Below are 16976 nucleotides of genomic sequence, written 5' to 3'. Positions count from 1 at the left end.
CGGCCCAGCGTGGACCGGGGGCAGGGCGGGCTCCCAGCCTGCCTGCCCCCACGCTGCTCTGGGAAGTGGCCAGGACCTGGGGTAGGGGGGGCACAGGGGTCTGTGTGTTGCCCCGGCCGCTCCTCCAGGTACCTCCCCCCGAAGCTCCCATTGGCCGCGGTTCCCCATTCCCAGCCAATGGGAGCTTCGGGTGGAGGTACCTGGAGGAGCAGCCAGGGCAACACACAGACCCCTGTGCGCCTCCTCAGCAGGTCCCGGCTGCTTCCCGGAGAGGTGCAGGGGTGGGGCGGGGAGCCTGTCTTGCCCCGGTGTGCATGGCGCCAGGCCAGATCCACCCCCCGAACCCTTCCTGCAGCCAAACCCCCCGCCCTGAGCCCCCTGCTGCATCCCACAACCCTCCTGCACCCTGACCCCCCTGCCTAAAGCCCCCTGCCGCACCCCTCCTGCACCCCAACCCCCTGCCCTGAACTCCCTGCCGCACCCCACAACACTGCTGCACCCCGACCCTCTGCCCTGAGCTCCCTGCCGCACCCCACAAAACTGCTGCACCCCGACCCTCTGCCCTGAGCCCCCTGCCGCACCCCACACCCCTCCTGCACCCCAACCCCCTGCCCTGAGCCCCCGCCGCACCCCGCATACCTCCTGCACCCCAACCCCCTGCTGCACCCCACCCCTCTGCCCTGAGCTGCCTGCCACATGCTGCACCCTGACCCCCTGACACACCCCACACCCCTCCTGCACCCCAACCCCCTGCTGTACCCTTTGAGGGCAGGGAGGGGGCAGAGTTGGGGTGGGGATTTCAGGAAAGGGGTTGGAATGGGGGCAGGGAAGGGGGGGGAAGAGGCAGGGCCTCACGGAAGGGGTGGAGTGGGGGCGGGGCCGGGGCAGCAGTGCGGGTGGTAGTGGTGGTCAGTGGTGCGGCCCTCGGGCCAATGTACTAGTCCTCATTTGGCCCTCATGGTCATTTGAGTTTGAGACCCCTGGGCTAGGTCTACACTACCGCTTATGTCGGTATAACTTATGTCGCTCAGGGATGTGAGGAAGCCACCCCCCTGAGCAACATAAGTTACACCGACCTAAGTGCCGGTGTGGACAGCACTATGTTGGCAGGAGAGCTTCTCCTGTTGACATAGCTACCGCCGCTTGTTGGGCATGAAGAGATTAAACAGCTTGCTCAAGGTCATATAGGTAGTCTGTGGCAGAATAGAGACTCAAACCTAGATCTCCTGAATCTCCACCAAGTTCTTTAACCACACGACCATAGTTCCTTTCGCCAATATCTATCAAATGAGCAGTACTGTTTATTTAGTATTAAAGACCATTTCTTTCCTCATTAGTCAATTTTGCAGTTGAGGTCAGTGAGATGCTAGAGCTACCAATCTCCCAAATGGGGACGAGAGTAGTCCTGTGGGAGGCTCCTAGACTATGGCTTCCACACAGAGAAATAGTTGGTAATTATAGCTATCTTAGGTTTTTCTATTGCTGTCTGCAACTGCAGGATCTATACATCTAGCTAGGAGTCTTTGTAGATTTAAAGGCCAGGACTATTATGATCATCTAGTCTGACCTCCTGCATAACCCAGGCCAAAGAACCTCATCAAGCCCATATCTTCTGGCTGAGCTAGAGTGGATCTTTTAGAAAGAGAGCTCCAGTCTTGATTTAAAGACTTCAAGAGATGGACAATCCACTGCATTCCTAGATAATTTGTTGCAATCGTTAATTACCCTTACTGTTTAAAAAATCTGAATTGGTCTAGCTTCAGCTTTCAAGCATTGGATTTTGTTATGCCTTATTCAGTGAGACTAAAGAGACATTGTCAGACATCTCGTCCCCAGGCAGGGACTTGTAGACTATGATCAAGGCATATCTTAACCTTCTCTTGGATAAACTAAATATATTGAGCTTCTTGAGTGTCTCACTATAAGAGCATATCTTCCAGGTCTCAGAAGATTCTTGTAGCTCTTTTCATGGAAGGAATGAGTGTGGAGGAGGGATCTTAACGGGTGCAGGTTACTTAGAAGATCATAGATAGGTAAAATAGTCATTACATTTTAATATACTTTAATATATATTTTTTATAATTTATATATATAATGAATTTCACAAGATTAAAAAAAAATATATTTACCATGATTTTACAATTTCCTTTACTACAAATAAGTGTTTGGATCTCCCAGGAGAAACAGCAATTTACGAAATGCTTCCCAGCATGCATATAGTTTGATACTGTAGATCAGGCACAGGTAATGTATCTCCTGTAGCAATGCATGAGAAAGCAAAGACTTTCAAAGCTACTATAAGACTAACTGTATTTTTAAAATATGTTTCTCCTCACTAATTTGACAGCAGTTTCAAGCACAGCAAAGTTCTATCAAACTATTAAAATTATCTCAAAATGTGTTTGTTTAAAAACTGAATTTACCTTACAATAGCTTTGAAAGTCTCATACCTTCGGAGGGTGATCTTCACTTCCTAATCTATAGCGTCAGACTGTCAAAGTAACTACTCTCTAATTGTTAATTATTCTTTATTATAGCTAAGGCATTTTTAATTTAATTTTAAGGCGTAATTTATTCTTCCTGTTAATTGAATATGGTAATTAAAATATTTTTGATAACATACAGAAATTTTCTGCTCAACAGAAAGATTCTCAATTATTAAACATTTGAAACAGAGAGGTCCTTCCTGGTTAAAACACCTTGAAGGCACTAAATGCAGACAGTGGTTAAAATCGTTGAGAGAGGCCCCTGGCTTAACTGTGTTGCTGGTTCCTAGAACAAGTATGTACAGAACCACTGACAGACAAAAAGAGAAGAAAAGGGACAGGAAATTTTTTAAAGCTTGCAAGTAGATAAAACACCAAGACTTGATAAAGTGTGAATTATTCTGTAATAATTCACAACTAGCTGGGGCAATACACCTTGAAAGCTGTGCCTAACAATGCACCTAAGTATGAATCATTATAGCTTGTCTTATTGCTTTATTTACTTGATATATGTTACTTAACATCAGAACTATAGACTACAGATATATTTATGTACCTTGATATTAACTCCTCTGTGCATAAGCTTCTCTTGCAAAGATTTAATAGGGTGACAAGTGAGACCTTTATATAGACGCCCATCAAACAAGGAACTCATTCAAAACTTTAAACCTTGTGCAAGTGTTACTAAACTACCCCCAAATATAGCTATCCACCTATACTGCCTTGTGCTGTGGATTAGTTAGTTCTCACAAATTAAGTCAAGGAAGGGTCAGTTCTTGGACAGGGAACCTCCAAGGAACACCTAAGCGCTGCAGAAAGGGGTGTTGCCAATTCAGCAATGGCACCCTTTCTGACAAATCAATGCACCACCAAAGTCAGCAGGTATTCTGCTCCTGGAGGTACCGTCCTGCAGAGATGTATGGTAAAACTGAGGTCCTGACCACTTGTGATCATTAAAGGGTTCATTTCGTCAGAGCAGTGAATGCAAGTTTTCAGGGCTTGATTGGATACTATAGTAAAGGGTAACAAAGTGGATTACTTGTCTTAAACCTCATTCAGAGCTCTTGCAAAAAGTGCCCGGGGAGCTTTAATGACAAGATATGTTTTATGTCACATTTGGACCACAGTCGTTCCAGCAGCCCAGCCCAGCCCAGCCCAGCCTTCAAAACTGCGTAGGGGCATAAAGTTCTGGTCTGAGTCAGGAGGAGTTCTGTATTGCCAAGTGTTTAAAAATAAGGAACCCAAAATCATGATTGTAAAAAAAAAAAGGGGGGGGTATTTTTATTTGCCTTCTGGGTTTTGAGCCAGGGTTCACTGTGGTCACATTTCTCAGCCTCTCTCTGCAACCTTGAGGGCTAGAAATTTGCTTTAAAAAAAAAAAAAAGCTGAGATGCTCACCTAATCACATGCCTCCAGGAGTTAAGGGTTTAAGAAAAAAAACAAATATAGTGAGATTCATGATAAAATCATGAGAGTTGTCAACACGGAGTGCGCTATTGCTGAATTACCAGCACCCGTTCCCCACAGTGCCCTAGGTTTCCCTTTGCCATTTCCCAAGTACTGACCTGACCCAGCCCTGCTTAGCTTGGGACAGCTTAAGCAATCACAGTCGGAAGGTAAAGTTGCAGGTCAGATAACATCTGGAAGTCATTAATGGATTATACACAGGTTCAAAAGACCAGTTCAGGCCACTTCTTATGTGGTGCCATGTAAAGGTGCTTGGCAAAATGCAGGATTAAACTATCTAGTTCGGACTGTAACAGCAACACCTTGTTTGTAACATATGGTAAAGTTATCGCTTGTATACTGCCTCCATGGGCAGGAGATAAACACTCTTATAGCCTGCATTTATATTAACCTTTTACTTACAAAAACAAGACATCTGAAAAAGATGGGGGTGCTCAGAGTAATAATGTTACTTAATATAAAATCCTGTAATAATACTTGACACTTCTAAGGCACCTTCCAGCTTAGGGTCACAAAGCCCTTTATTAACATTAAAGACTATCACTTCCCACCAACTTTCTCAGATAGCTGTGTATTATTAGGCCAATTTTTCAGAGAGAGAAACTGAGCAGTTAAGGGGCGTGCACATAGGAAATCATCAGCAGCAAAACCATGAACATGACACAGCGCTCCCGATTCCCAGGCCTGAGCTCCAAATCACAGGATTTCTCTTTCTTCCTAGACCTCCGCCCTGCCCCCCATACTCAATTCAACAGAAAAGCCAAGACTCTTGAGGGGGTCTATTCTTCCCTCCAGCATTCACATCCCACGCTACTGAGAGTGGGGCTGCCAACAAGAAACTGATCAGCTGATTAACAGAAGATTATGGAGTACAGGGGGCGGGCGTGTGCGTGTGTGCTCACTTTACTCGTATGTTGTGTGGCCCCCCTGCCCTATCGTCATCCTCTTTGTTGCACACAAAATAAGCTTTTGGTGTTTGTACAGCACCTTGCATAAGGTGCATGCTGCTGGAAACAAATTTAAAAATGTAACAAAACATGGGGGTTACACAGGTGCCATCAAGGGAAAATAGGCCTCCTTTGTAAACCCAGCAGTTGTATAAGACACAAAATGGAAGAAGAAAGCCCCAGTGACACTCTGCAGATAAAGCCCATAGGATACTCCAATGCAGCATCCTTTTGCCTCCCTGTTTAAAGCACTCCACTACCCGACAGAGCTTACATAAATACATGATACAACCTCTCCGAAGAGTTTTAATCAGGAACTTAATTTCCCAATTTCTCCTGCTAGTAACTCCAAATGTTGCTTGGACAAATATCTTACATCTGCTGCTAGATAGTTTATTTCCTCTGGTGTGGGTTTGGGACTCTATTCAAAGACTAGCTTGCAGGAAAGCTAGTTTCTAGGAGAGGAATGGTATGAGAATCGAATGAACCCAAGTGATGCATTGAGTTGGATTCCACTGCCACGCATCTAACTGCTGACAATAAGATGCCCCAGAACTGAAGGTGACAAGATGCTAGCCTGCTTGCTAATTCCTTTACAGTTATTTCTAGAACACACAAGAGGTTAATTTTTTAATCCATTTAAGCAAGGTTTGCCCTGAAGATAATACCCTGTGCAGAGCTGGGTGATTTCACTGTGAGAAGCAGAGATCTCCCTAGATGAACTTGGGCTCTACACGACTCAACTTTGTAGGTCATAGTTGATAAGTTCTCTCAGAGAAGTCTAAGCAGATTGGAAAGGAGCCAAGGGGTGAAAGTTAAACCAAAGCAGTTTTTTGAACAGTAGTATTTGCTGTTCTCTAGGACATAAAGCTACCACCGCATTGCTGGAAAGCACTGAATTCTCCAGCATCCTGCTCACAGAACACAGTGAAATATACAGGAGTACTAAAGAGCAACCAAAAATGTACCACCTTTAAAAAAGGCGCTGAGGAGAGCCAGGGAATTCCACCTGAGTGAGCCTTACCTAAATTAATAGAAACAGTAGCTGAAAGATCATTATAAAATATCTAGACTGAATGCAATATGCTAGGGATATGTTCGCAAAGCTTCTGTGAAGGAACCCAACCTCTTAGAATTCATGCTAAGGGATAAAGGAGACTGGTATATATAATTTATTTGGACTTTCAGATAGGCCTTTGATACGATCCCTTACAAGGGCTATTAAAGAAACTAAGTAGCCACTGGGTGAGAAGAATCTGTCAGATTAAAACTGGTTAAGAGAGCTGTAGAAAGAAGTGGACAGCAGCCAAACATAATTAGAAAATTATATACTACGTTATTTACCTGCTAAACTAGGTTTAACTCCACCACAAAGACATTGGCTCCCGAGAGCTGCAACGATCACCAAGTGCATGATTTTACAAAAATGGAAGAGTAAGGCATATACCCGGAATAGAGCAGCGGTATTTGAACCTGTCTGAGTTCACAGCCAAAGAAAGAATAGCTTATCCCTGTAGAGAGCAATTATAACAGATACATTTCTAGATACGTTTAGATAAAGAATTTTGAGATGGTTCAAAGACTGTGAGACTTCCATTCTACCTAACTCCTCCTCTTTTTCCCTACCTCTTGGTCCCTCCTTCCCTTAGTCATGTATATTTTCCCCTATTTTATTACGGTTACCGAACAGGTTATGTCTGTGTGGTATTGTCCAGTTTTGCAGCTTTGACAAGCTGTAAAACTGCACAATTGCATAATTCTATTGGAGACCCTGTGATGCCTGCAGTACTGGAAACAAGCACAAAAAGGTAAATGACTTACACCTTGTATCTTTCATTGTCTGTTTCTTTATGAAAATACAAATTTAATCACAAATCCAACCAACCACACCTGGTTAAGAGGTAAAAAAAGGGTCAATTTTTAGCATAGAAGGACGTTAGTAAAGAGGTACACCAAGGTTCCATACCATTATTATTAATGATTTCCATAAGGCTGAGGCCCCACTCTGCTAGGCTCTCTACAAAGATATAGTAAATGACATTCCTTGCTCCAAAGAGCTTATAGTCTGAAAGAACCAGTGTTATTTATTACATTATTAATTTCCTGGATCTAAAAGAGGGAGACTGAAAAGACTGCAGAAAGAAAACTCTTTAAATTACGTAAGAATAGGGATTCTTGGGATTGGGATATTAAAGGAATTGTTGGGAACTTTCGAAGGACTTAACAAAAACCAAATGACTGAATTTCAACTGTAACATTTGTCCAATGTAGATAAATGCAGGACGATGCACATTGGAAGGAGCAATTTTCAACTTCTTCTGTGCATTAACTGGTTCTAAATTAACTGTAAGCTACTCAGGAACAAGACCTAGGTATCACCGTGCACAGCTCAAAACATACACTAAATCAATTTACACCAGTGGCCAACAAAGCAAAAAAGAAGTTAGGTTGTTTTAGGAAATGTTAGAGACTAATCCTGAAAATATTTTCATATTGATATCAAATTGATAGCATGCCCTCCCCCTGGCATACTGCAATTGGTTCTGGTCAGCTCCTCTTTACCCAAATGGGGTCTCAAACAGAACATAGCAGAAATGAGAAAGGTCCATAAAAAGGCAAAGAACGTTATTAGAGGCATGGAAAAACTTCCAATATCAGGAGAGGAATCGAATTCTTTAGTTCAGCAAGGAAATAAATAAAAAGTGATCCGACAGTCATATATAAAACAAATGACACAAAGCAGGTAAAGGAGGTGCTCCGTTATATCCTCTCTCAGTATGCAAAGGGACTGGCAGTGAAATTTTTAAAAAGCAACACATTAAAAACTGATAAAAGGGAAATTCTTTATTCTTTGTATAATTAGCCTGTGGTTCTCACAAAGTACTCTAAAGAACTTAGATTCAAGAAGGATTAGATATGTATATGAATAATAAGAATGCCCACACCGACCCTAGTCAGGATAAAAATTGATGCTGAATATCAATTTTTACCCATAGCTGTGTAATCACCAAAAGTGTCTATTTTGGGGGGAACGGGGAAAAAAAGGGGTGGGACTACATCTTCCTCTAAAGCATCCGATCAATGTAAAACACAGACGGATTTTTGATCTGATCTGCTATAGCAATTCCAATGCTGCTAGGAAAGGACTCTCTTCTTAAGGCCTCATCTGAAATCATAGATTTGCTGCTTCTCACCTGCATGAGCAGGACAGAAGAATACTACAGTTCCTGGACTAGTACTGGAGAAAGATGGGAGAGTGTCAAGATTCGATATGGGGAGCTGCCCATTTTAAAATGTATTGTTATAGTATCAGGTAATGCTGCTATAATTCAGATTGTTATGAAGTGTAACCAGTAGTTAGCTAAGAGGATTATTTTTTTAAGACAAAAAAAAAAGAAAATTAAGTTACAAAAGGCTCCAAAATTCTCCTCAAAAGAGAAATAACCCATTAGGTGCAAAATCCTTACAAGACAGCATTGCCTGATGAGCTGTTTGAACATAAGTTTTTGTATGTATTATATTTTACTGTGTGCAATCTGATTGGAAAAACTGGGATTTGATAATTACTGATTAGAACAGAAAGCTAATTGCATAGTATGCATGTCTAAAATGGAACATGCTCGATGTAATCCAAAATAAGGAAGGCACTATCCAGCAAGAATAATACGGCTGTTCTTGCATTTTATAAAAACATACAGTGGTGACCCTGAGTCCAAGCACTTGAGCCTCTAAGCAGTAAAAAGCCCTTGCTGTTGTGTCTAAACTCTGACATGTCCTTTTAGTCAATATGGTGTATAGATGCCTGCCCTGGAGGATCTCAATAGCACTTCACAAATATGAACAGCAAATAATGAATTAGCTTGCTGTTCCTTCCACAGGCCTCAAAGCATGTAATGAAGTGAGCCTCCAACTGGACTTGATCCTGCAGAACTTCAAAAGATGAAAGTCAACAGCAAGACTTGAGGATCCCTCAATCGACTTCAATGGGAGCTTTGGGCCCATGGCGTCTTGCAGGAGGTATTCCCCCCTCTCTGTGTGCTGGTGATGCAGATCATTATTTTAGAGATGGGGAAAGCCAGGCACAGGTTCAGTGACTCACCCAAGATCACACCATAAGACAGTGGCCAAAGTTTGACTGTCCACAGGCTCCAGTTCTATCCACTTGCTCATGCTGCTTCTCCAAAATCAAGCTGAGGAACACAAGTGGAATTTCTGAGCTAACTAGTGGCATCTGTCATATTGACAAGAGAGCAATGTTCTGTCTCTACCAGTATGTGAAGAGACTGAAAACCAGTTCCCTTCTGCTCTGTTGCCAGGCTGGGAAGGGAAGAACAAGCAGAGCCCTAAACTTAGATCCCTCTTGAACACTAGGCAAGAAACAGGGTACATCTACACTGCCCTGCAGGTGTGTGTGATAGTGGGTGCAAATAGCAGAGTGCACCAAAGGGATGCATTGTAACTGCTCCATGTGGATGCTGCAGGCATGAACTAAAAGGTTCCTACTTTGTATTAATGTAATCCTCTTTAAACAGGATTACATTAATGGTTCCCAGTTCTCATTAATGTAATCCTGTTTGAAGAGGATTACATTAATGTGAACTAGGAACCTTTTAGTTCACGCCTGCAGTGTCCACATGGGGGTATTACAGTGCCGCACTTTGGTGCACACTGCTCTTCACACCCTTGTCACCTGATCTGCACAGCAGTGTTGAAAAGCCCTTAGATCTCCTGTGGGACCAATATCAAGGTTCTGCAACAAACCAGAACTCATGGGATAAAATTAACAAAGGCAATTTTCCTATTTCACAAGCTAATGGATCTCTTTCTCCCCAGGTAAGCGGTGAGAGCCCAGTGCTTGGGACAGTGACAGTAATAATGCTAATAAGCAGGATAATTTTTTAATAATGAGCGTCAATGCAGACATCGCTCACTCCTCACCATGGGACTCAAGCTTGCTTATTCTGCATGCCAGCAGATACTGGGTGCACTGCAGAAGGTGCGCTGCACTAGTCATGTCATGCAGCCAATGCACAAAGTAACAGTGACTGTTTTTGGAGGGAAGTGGGTACAATCCTCTTTAGCCAGCGGGATGGTCATTGTGACATGGGGCCACTCCAGGTGAGCAGAGAGCGTAAGAGGGGAGAACTATTGAGGCTTAGTTATTTTTGATTGTTGGTACCTTCCCTAATATGTCTGTGGGTCCATCTACACTGCAATCAAAGGTGTGACTGCAGCATGTGCGGACATACCCAAGCTAGCTTTGATTTAGGTAGCTGAAACAACAACAGGAAGAAAAGGAGGACTTGCGGCACCTCAGAGACTAACAAACTTATTTGAGCATAAGCTTCCGTGAGCTACAGCTCACTTCATCGGATGCATGCAGTGGAAAAAATCAACAACAATAGGGAAGCCACAGCAGCACGAGCTGTACAACCCTGCCTGAAACCCTGGGGATGCACTTGAGTGGTTAGCTCATGCTGCTGCAGCTTCACTGCTATTGTTATTTGAGCTAGCTTGGGTATGTCTGTGTGGTACAGTCACACCTATGATTGAAGTGTAGCATAGACACACCCTGTGTGAGTCTCCCAAGCATACAACTCAAATCCCTTCTTCTGCTTCCTCATCAAGTATAAACTCCTCATCCTCATCTCCATCCCCCTCTTCCACTCTCTGCTTTACACTCCTTTCATGCAGTTCCTGTAAGCCTGGAAAGGCATACTTATGTTTACTGGCCAGTTGAAAGTCAGGCTTTCTCCCTTCTCCACTGTAGTGTAGAAATAATGAGGGGCGGGGGAGAGGGAAGAAACAAAAATAACCCAAAGCAGAACTATGAAGCTACCTAGACCATCCCTCTGCCATTGATGAGCTGTCCCTGCAATTTTTGAGGGGGAGGAAAGGGGAGAGGAGGCAGCTGGGTGTGGAAGAATGAGCAATGGTTGCAGAGTCAGGAAGTCTCATCCCAGCTCTATTGCCGATTCACTTTGTGGCCTTGAACAAGTTGTTTCACGTCTGACTCAGTTTTCCATCTGTAAAATGGGGCTAGTATTTATCGACATCTCTGAAGGGCTGTGATGATTCGTGAGTTAATGTTTGTGCAGTGCTTTGAACTTGTGAACTTGTAAATGCCAAGTATTTTTTAATGTCTAGGTTGATTTAACCAGATGCTAGTCTAGGTCTTTGTCTAGTATAGGTTGTTTCTTCTTTAAGTTCCTTTGGGGGGAGGGATAGCTCAGTGGTTTGAGCATTGGCCTGCTAAACCCAGAGTTGTGAGTTCAAACCTTGAGGGGGCCATTTGGGATCTGGGGCAAAAACTGGGGATTGGTCCTGCTTTGAGCAGGGGGTTGGACTAGATGACCTCCTGAGGTCCCTTCCAACCCTGATATTCTGTGATTCTATGAACAAAGCCAAAGGAGAAATAAAACTCAAAACCAGAAACCTCAAAACCTTATTACTTAGGCAATCCATAAATAAATAGTGCTGTACACTCATTAATTGCATCACTGATGTAACAGCTTCGTTTACAATAGCATGTACAAGCTGTGTGTGTTATTTTTGTTTAAACATGTTCCAGCTTCATAGAATGGTTGTCAAAAGAAAACACTGCCCCTCCAAACCGGCAATGGAATACATACAGGAACTCCTCACTTAAAGTCGTAGGTATGTTCCTGAAAAATGCGACTTTAAGCAAAATGATGTTAAGCGAATCCAATTTCCCCATAAGAATTAATGTAAATGGGGGGATTAGGTTCCAGGGAAATTTTTTTAACCAGACAAAAGACTATATTATATTATATTATATTATATATATATATATATATATATATATATATATACACACACACACAGTATAAGTTTTAAACAAACAATTTAATACTGCACACAGCAATGATGATTGTGAAGCTTGGTTGAGGTGGTGGGGTCAGAGGGTGGGATATTTACCAAGGAATGCCTTGCTGCTAAATGATGAACTCGCACTTGGCTGAGCCCTCAAGGGTTAACTCTCACACTCTACAATGCAGCAGGAAAGGAGGGAGGGCAGACAGAGACAGAGACATGGCAGTGTGGGGAGGGACAGCTGAAGTGCCCGCAATTGACAGCCTGCTGGGAAGTTGCTGCACAGGAAACTTAGGGGAGCGGGGAGCTGCTAGGGGGAGCTGCTAGGGGGGCTGCTGGTCCACCTTTGTTCCAAGCCCCCACCAGCGTGCTGCAACGGGCTGCTCTTCCTGCAAGCAGTGGACAAAGCAGGTGGCTGCCAAACAACGTTAGCATCGCACAATTTTAAACAAGCATGTTCCCTAACTGATCAGCAACGTAACAACGAAACAACGTTAACTGGGACAACTTTAAGCGAGGAGTTCCTGTACTTGTATAAAGGATGTCGTTTTGAAAAGGCCTCTTACAGAATGCCTTGAAATGGGTATGTTCTCCCAAGTTGATTCGGCTGCTACCACTAGATGGCACAGCATTAATGAAAAGCCTGCAAAAGGAGGGAAACTGAGTTCTGAGGTATATAATTAGAGGGAAAAGCACAGACGTGTTTAAAAAAAAGCAGAAATGGTTTCATTAAAAATATATATATATCTCTATCCCCCAGGGAACTTTCAGTCTGACAGTTCTAATGAGAGAAGCTGAAAGAAACAAGGGTGATTTTGATGCTGTGGAAAGAATCTTTGGGACTAGATGAAATAGAGAAAAACACAAACCTGCACAAGGAACAGACTTTCAAGCCTAACTTCAGATTCCAACCGAAACGATTACTATAATCTTCGCTTTGTTCCCAAAGGAGGGTGAACCATACCACACCACCACCACACATACAACTCAGCATATTTCACGAGCAGCTGGCTAGAGAAGAGAACGTTCCCCGCAGGTCAAGGTTGATATCACTGGCAAGGCAGCATGAGGGAGCTCGCATTGCAGTTGTCTGAACCACACCTTGTTTGCAGTTAAATATAGAACTTCACTTTCCGGAACTATTGCTCCTCTTAACCTTCAGAGCATAAATATTCAGAAAGAAATTAAAAAAAAAAAAAAAAAAAACAGAAAGAAAGACCTTCTAAATCTATTGTCCGAAACCCAAGCCTAACAACTAATAAAACTGTCCTGGGAGAAATTCCAAAAAGCAGCAAAAACAGAAGAATTGAATTACAGAAACCACAAGCAGCATTCTGGAAATCCAGAATAAACTCATTAGACCCTTTGATACACATGCACTGTATATAACCACACGTATCCATGGCATGAAAGTACACTCACAGGGACTGATTCTGATCTCACATAAACCAGTTTGACACCAAGTGTAATTCCACAAGAGTTGCAGCTGATTTACACAAATCAAAACCAGGAACGCTGCCAAATGAAACCATCACATTCCTTATGCAGTTCAAGAGCCACATCCGGAGTGGTGCTGTACACCCATGACGCCCATTCAATGCAGCAGTGGTACTAAATATGTGATTGCAGGATCCTTTGTAGACACAGGAACAAACACAAACAAAAGGGGTGTGGAAGGGACAGTCCTGGGTGTGTCTTTGATGAAATTGATAAACATGGCGTGTCAGTTGATCCTCATAATTCAACTAGACTATGCATCTGTGACCAAAGACACATTTACCTTTGGCACAGCAGTCGGCCAGCCAGCGCTCACTTTAACAGTGCAAAAGCAACTTCAGACGGTCATTCCTTGGGCAAATGGAGAGGATGCACACTGGGTCACTGGAGACATAATGCACTTTTTAAAACAGCATGTCTTGCCCTTGGCCAGGAATTGGTTGGCATGTGCCCTAGTCCACAGCAGAGTTAACTTAAACAATGAAGAGTGCACAGGAGAACAAGGACTGCACAGTAATGCTCAGACAAATATCACATGGAAAGCTAGAAGCATCCAAGAAGAGCCCGCGAGGCCCACTTAAAAGCAGTCACTATGTGCTCCATGGGACACACCAACAGCACTTTAGTGTTTTCCATGAGTGGCACATCAGAACTACCAGGTGCTATGAGGACACAAAACAAGGGAACGTGTCTAACTGGTAAGGAAAATCCTTTGGTCTACTGAGTTGGATCAACTGCCTCCACTAGCAGCCAAATCCTAGAGATGAAGAAGCAAACCACCAGTGTGAAGCAACCAGATCACTGTGCAGTGTTATATGCTATAAACAGAAGCGGAAAAATTCCTTTCTGTTCCCAGTGGTAATCAGCACTGGCCAGGCATCAGGAAACCCGGCTGTGTAAGCATGTATTATGAGTCATAAAATTGGTGGGCCTGGGGACTGTGGTAACATGTAAGTGTATAATGTGTGCAACATCCCTGAGCTCCTACTCAGGTGTTTCCCCTGCTTTAGGCAATGTATTTGCACATGTCAGTGATTAATATTTGTTTACAAAACCCTGGCTGCATTGCAGCAGTGCCTAGAGTCAGGATCAGGTCACCATTGCAGGAGACACTGTGCAACCACACAGCAAAAGACAATCCCTGCCCCCAGGGAGCTTACAGTCTGAGACAAGATGCAAGGAATGAGTGTGGCAAACAAAGGAAAGAAGGCGCGGAAGGAGGGGGAGAAAGCAACGAAAATAAGATCACCTGGTTACATAGGTATCCTACTGCACAAGATATGGGTTTCTGATAGTTTAAATAAACCAATTTTGACATTTTTTCTAATGCACAAAATTGTCCCTCCCTTACTGAGGTACAGCCAAACCATTATAGACTGATTTCTGGTAGGTGTCAGAGGAGGGATCTGAAGGAGAAGAGGGTAGTGTTTAGCATTGTCTTTTTGTTCTGTAAAAAAAGAAAAGGAGGACTTGTGGCACCTTAGAGACTAACCAATTTATTTGAGCATGAGCTTTCGTGAGCTACAGCTCACTTCATCGGATGCATACTGTGGAAAATACAGGAGATGTTTTTATACACACAAACCATGAAAATAATGCGTGTTTATCACTACAAAAGGTTTTCTCTCCCCCCACAAAAGAGAAAACCTTTTGTAGTGATAAACACCCATTTTTTTCATGGTCTGTGTGTCTAAAAACATCTGTATTTTCCACAGTATGCATCCGATGAAGTGAGCTGTAGCTCACGAAAGCTCATGCTCAAATAAATTGGTTAGTCTCTAAGGTGCCACAAGTCCTCCTTTTCTTTTTTTGCAAATACAGACTAACACGGCTGTTACTCTGAAACCTTTTTGTTCTGTGTTTGTTCAGTGCCTAGCACAATGGCAGCTTGGTGCACAGCTAGGGCTCCTAGGTGCTACAGTAATACAAAACAACATAATAATCATTGTAACTGGGGGGGGGGGGAGGGAGACATGTTTCCTTGCCCCAAAGAGCTTCAATTCTAAATCAGAGAGACCGTACAGTAGACACAGTGAATTAAACGTCCAGCCTCAAAGTGGTGCAGAACTGCAACTTCGCTGTCATTTCCCAACTATCACCTTGCAGAGGGGACACTCAGTTGTAAAGGTACTTCACAACTTTTTGTTTTAATGCTAAACCTCTAACCCATTATATTTAAGGGACAAAGTAAGGAAAGGGGAAGAGAAATGAAGAGGAAAACACCGTTGGAGTGACTCTCCTACGGGTCTCACGCTATATTAACTACTTACCTAGTTAGTGCAAACTCTGCTGAAGGCTATACGACTCTGCACTGATGCAAGGCTCTGCACTATCAGCTTCCAGTAAAGGATGGGGCCTTCCATTACACAGACTCTTCAGGGCAGGCACAGGTTTACCATTTAAGAGAAGCATTTATGAGGAACAGATTTAACAAACCACAGATAGACACTGGTGGAGTCTCAAGAGAAGACTTGGAGACAATTGCTATTTACGGACCCCAAGACTGCAAAGCCTCACTTCTGTGGATTGTCTCATTACTTCACCAAGACCATCCCTGTGAGTAAAACACTTTTGCTTGAGGAAGGGTGGCAGCACTGGGCCCCCAAGGTAGTTAACATTGTGGACTCAGCATCAGTAAAAGCAGGCTGACTCCTGTTAGGTGACAGAGCTCAGTGTCTGAGTGAAGGAAAGGAGAAGTGTTTTATACAGTGAATGTGCCCCCACAAATAGAGAGCACATATTTCAAAACCTGAAAGTGGCTGAGAGCCTCCATCTCCCACAGATTTCTTTAGGAGCCGAAAGTGTTGATCCCCCCCCGGAGGTGCAGAACCACTTTGCAGGATCAGGCCCTTGCTATGTCAGAGTTAGGAGGCAGGCATCAATGTGCATCGGAGAGAACAAAACCCTATGTGAATTTTTGAACACCATATAGGTTGCAGGCATGATTGTGGCCCTCACCAAGTGCTCTGCTGGGTGTGCAAATGCCATCGATACTATAGTGATGAGCGTGACATGCATGAATAACTTGATTGTTGCCGTTGCACTAGGCGCTTCAGCTGCCTTTATGAAAAGGAGCTGAACTGCTCCTTATTGCTACATCCCCATTACATGTGTATCCTATTTTACTCCCCGGGGTTGAGCTGGAAGATGGCATGAAAAAAACCTGCAGCTTCAATTTCGACTTTCATGGTCTATGTAATCTCTCATGTTTACGGGTTAAAATTCTGGGATGTTTAATATTTTATTATTTACAATACCTTAATCTTCCCTAGGTTCTAGAACACGTCTAGCAGGAAAATACTAAACACAACAGCCCAAATGCCGCACAATAGACAGGCTTGGATAAAGAGGTATTTGTCTGAACCCAGCAACATTTGCAGGATCTTCTGTGCCCTAACTGCAGATCCTCTTCTCACAAGGTTTTGGGCCTGTTGCTGTACAGAGCTTCCAGATTCCCCTCTGGCTGTCAGCACAGGGTGCTCACAGCCAAGTCCATTACCAGTGACAAGCTTAACACCCAGTGTGCCCCACACTCCAAAGTTGGAAGAAGACTGAAGGGGGGGAGGGGGCGGGAAGAAATTGCCTCCCAGCAATTTAGTCTTTACAAGGAATAAGCACTTACCCCTACGTGGTCACTCTGTACACTCTGGGCCTTTCGCAGCTACCAATTTAGACACTAGAGAGATTCTGAAGTGAGCAGAGGGCAAAGGCAAAGCATGCAGGCAGACCTTGCTAGGAGAGTGCT

The 16976-nt window shown here is 43.6% G+C and overlaps 1 protein-coding gene across 18 annotated transcripts in view; it reads right to left on the bottom strand.

Annotated features, from left to right (window-relative positions):
* The window catches only part of HMBOX1 (homeobox containing 1), a 156793-nt gene that overhangs the window by 31428 nt on the left and 108389 nt on the right, over positions 1 to 16976 (bottom strand). The window lies entirely within an intron of this gene.

This window comes from Caretta caretta, chromosome 3 (assembly GCF_965140235.1).
Source record: "Caretta caretta isolate rCarCar2 chromosome 3, rCarCar1.hap1, whole genome shotgun sequence".
In the NCBI taxonomy this organism is placed as follows: Eukaryota; Metazoa; Chordata; order Testudines; family Cheloniidae; genus Caretta; species Caretta caretta.
Note: the sequence above shows the minus strand (reverse complement) of the source record. Positions and strands in the feature narration are given on the sequence as shown.